Source organism: Asparagus officinalis, chromosome 6, assembly GCF_001876935.1.
Source record: "Asparagus officinalis chromosome 6, Aspof.V1, whole genome shotgun sequence".
Lineage (NCBI taxonomy): Eukaryota > Viridiplantae > Streptophyta > Magnoliopsida > Asparagales > Asparagaceae > Asparagus > Asparagus officinalis.
Window position 1 is genome coordinate 43,656,010 of NC_033799.1, and position 3,443 is coordinate 43,659,452.

Sequence of the window (3,443 nt, forward strand, 5' to 3'; positions counted from 1 at the left end):
TCTTTTAAGCTTTTGCTTTTGTGGCTTCTAAAATGCTACAAAATAAAGAAGAGAGATTTTGAGGGGTTTTTATATTTAATAATATTTATTTATATTTTTATTCAATTATGTGGAAACTAAGCTAACAACAATTATTAATGGTATATTTATTCATGTAAAATAGATAATAATGGTATAAAATTGTAATAAAATGTGATTATCAAATACCCCCACACCTAAACTTTTGCTAGTCCTCTAGCAAAGAAAGAAAAGGAAAATCCTAACTCACTTTCGTAGGAATCGCGGTTGTATTTAGCGCATACAGCAAGCCTTTAAACCCCTAGGTTACCCTAGTGGACGAGTTGTAGTCTCGTGAGGGTTTGCAGTGAATATACCCACAAAATTCGGTCAACTTGCCAAGTTAAAAAAAAGTCAGTAAATAAAAGATTTTGCTTGATATAAACTCTTTGTTTTAAATAAATTTCAAGTTTCTTGATCAAAAATTATTTTTCAAGACCATATATACAAAACAACAATATATAAAAACAATTGTTAGTGTTATATATATGTATATTTTTTCCACTCTCTAATTCTTGGTGATTGTTTTCTATTTTAACGGGCTTTCTAAGTGACCATTTAACGAGTTTTGGGCCAATGAATCCCAACCCAATTGGGCTTAGGTGATTAAGTATAGAGATACTCATTGGCTTAATTGCTCAGTCAACTTAGGCTTTATAAGATAGAATCACCTTGAATCTAAGAGTTTTTTTTTTGTGCCCATTTTTCGCACTCTTCTTTTATAAGGTTAGTTTTTTTTTAATATATATATGTGTAAGTATATATAGTCTTAAAAAAAATTGTGTAAATCAAGATAACTTGAAAAAATATTTTCAACTCTAAGTTAAGCATGCAAAAATTTCATTATTTTTAATTAAAAATCTAAGGTAAGACTTAAGTAAAGTATACTAGTTGAAAAATCATTTCTTAAGAATTTTATTTGGAGTTATCATAAAAGGTGAACTTGAATATGTCACTAACTAAGAATTAGAAAATTTAAAATCTATCAATTTGATCAATTATTACTTAACTCTATTAATTTGGCAAGTGAATCTTTTTTTTTTTTTTTTTACTAACAAAAGATAAATGCTGAGAGAGAGAGAGAGAGAAAAAAAAATACTAAAACAAAATACTAACTAGCAAAACAAAAGCTTAACTAGCTTACACCCCCATACCCAGACTTTGCAATGTCCTCAATGCACATAATATCCAAAATATCACAGTTTAATAAGTACATGCCAAAAAAAATCAAAGACTGGGTAAAGTAGAAAGAACATCCCTCACTGCTCATCTCCTGATATATCGTCATCCACATCATCAGCGGTAGCTGCTGAACTCGGTCCCGCCTCATCCTCTCCTGGGAAATCATCTGGCTGAAATGGTGTGATATAACTATGAAGCTCAGGTGGAGGTCCATCTGTATCTCCATGTTCTCTCTGCCATCCTCTCGCCAAATATGCCAGGGTATCGGTAGAGTAGCTAATCTGACCATGCATCTCGTGTATATCCCGCTGCATCCTGTGTATCTGTATCTGCATTCTGTCCATGCGACTCCGCATCGTATCCATCTCCTCTCGAGTGGGGTCATGTGTAGCTGGCTGGTGCTGAGGAGGCTCTCTACCTGAAGGACCGGACTGATCTCGCCCTGAAATGCTCCTCCTCACAGTCTGATCATTTAGTAACCCCTTCCCTGCTTCTAACCTATCCTCTGCGAATACTGGAACATGAAATCTATGGCAGAGTCTAGTGATGAAATAGGGGTAAATGAGCTGAGTACGTGATGCAGACTGTGTCCTGACCCAATCTAACACATTCTCCACTGATGAGCGCATCCATATAAATATAATCCTCGCTATATCAAATCGCTGACCAGTGGCTATCCAAAAGAGAAGGAGAATATCGTGTGGGGTAATGACGGAGTATGCAGTGGTGGGTTTCAAATCAAAGTTCAGGAAAAGATTAAGTAATCTATATTCTGGTTTGAGATTTCCTGAACCCAAACTAGATGTAAAGACCCTCCCACACAAGGTTGCAGACATGTTGTTGTATTCTGGTGTACCAGGCTGTAAAGTGGAGGCTAAATGGAAGTAATCTGGTACATCAGTGGGTGGCTCTGCAAGGTCAAGGGTAGCACGGATAGTGGAAAGATCGAAAATAACCCTAACACCCCTCACGATAGAAAAAGCTGAATATTCTCTATCTGGATCAATCTCCCATCCAGAATAGAACTCATGCACTAATGAAATGTTGGCTTTTTCTAAGGGTTTAGTCATCATGCTCCTAAGACCTACTGCAGATAACATGGTGACTGTGGAATGATATGTATGCAGTGCACTCATCTGAAATCCCCTCTCAAAATGAATGTTAAGACCCACAATTCTAGCTAAAATAGTAGGTCTATCTATGTCGGTATCAGATGGATCAGATGATGATGAACTTGCTCGAGATTTCTTTCTGGGAGGCATCTACAGAAAAAGAAAAGAAAAAAAATTAATAAATTTTTATTTATTTATTTATTTATTTAGCTACAAATTGTTCAACATGAGTTAATTTCAAGTTATCAGAATTTCTTTTGACAATGAATTTCCTCAAAATTATTATTTGAGAACAAAAATGTTAAAATTTTGATAACTTGATCGGTGAAACATACATGTTGAAATGACAATTATAAGCAAAACCTTACAATTGTTGAATAGAATATCCAGTACAAATATCCGAATGTGAGAAGTATCCAATTAGACTTTTATTTGACCAATTACTCATATTTGCACAAAACACCTAAATTCAAATTTATTTATTTTTTTATTTTTTTATTTTTTATTTTTTTTTTTGCATAAAACACTTTTTTTTTGAAATCATGTGTTTTGCACAAAAACCTTAAGAATTTTCAGATTTTGCATAAAACACCCCAATATTTTTCGATTTTGCACAAAACACCCAAAAAAAATTTTCTTTTTTTTAGCTTTTTGAACAAGATATCATGAGTTCAAACCCCCAAGAAATTTTCGAATTTGCAAAAACCCCCCTCCAATTTTCGGATTTTGAACAAAAATTCCTAAATTTTTTTTTTGACAAATCCCCAAATTAAACCCTAAATTGATCACAAAATATGATAATCATTTACTACTACCCATGATTCATCCACAAGATCATCCAAGTATACAAAAAAAAATTTTAATTACAAGATCAAGTTAGAAAAGATACCTTGGGGAGATGGTTGGAGGTGGAAGAATCCCAAGAAATTGAAGAAATCCCCGCGTGATCTTGATTTCGGTATTTTCTTTTTTTTTTCGGGTTGGGAATTTTGTTGGGTTCGGTTTTAGGGAGATGGAAAGAATAAAACCAAAAGGGGGAAGAAGAAAGGGTGCGGTTTTTGAAGCTGCAGATTGCCAGCATCGATGCTGGCA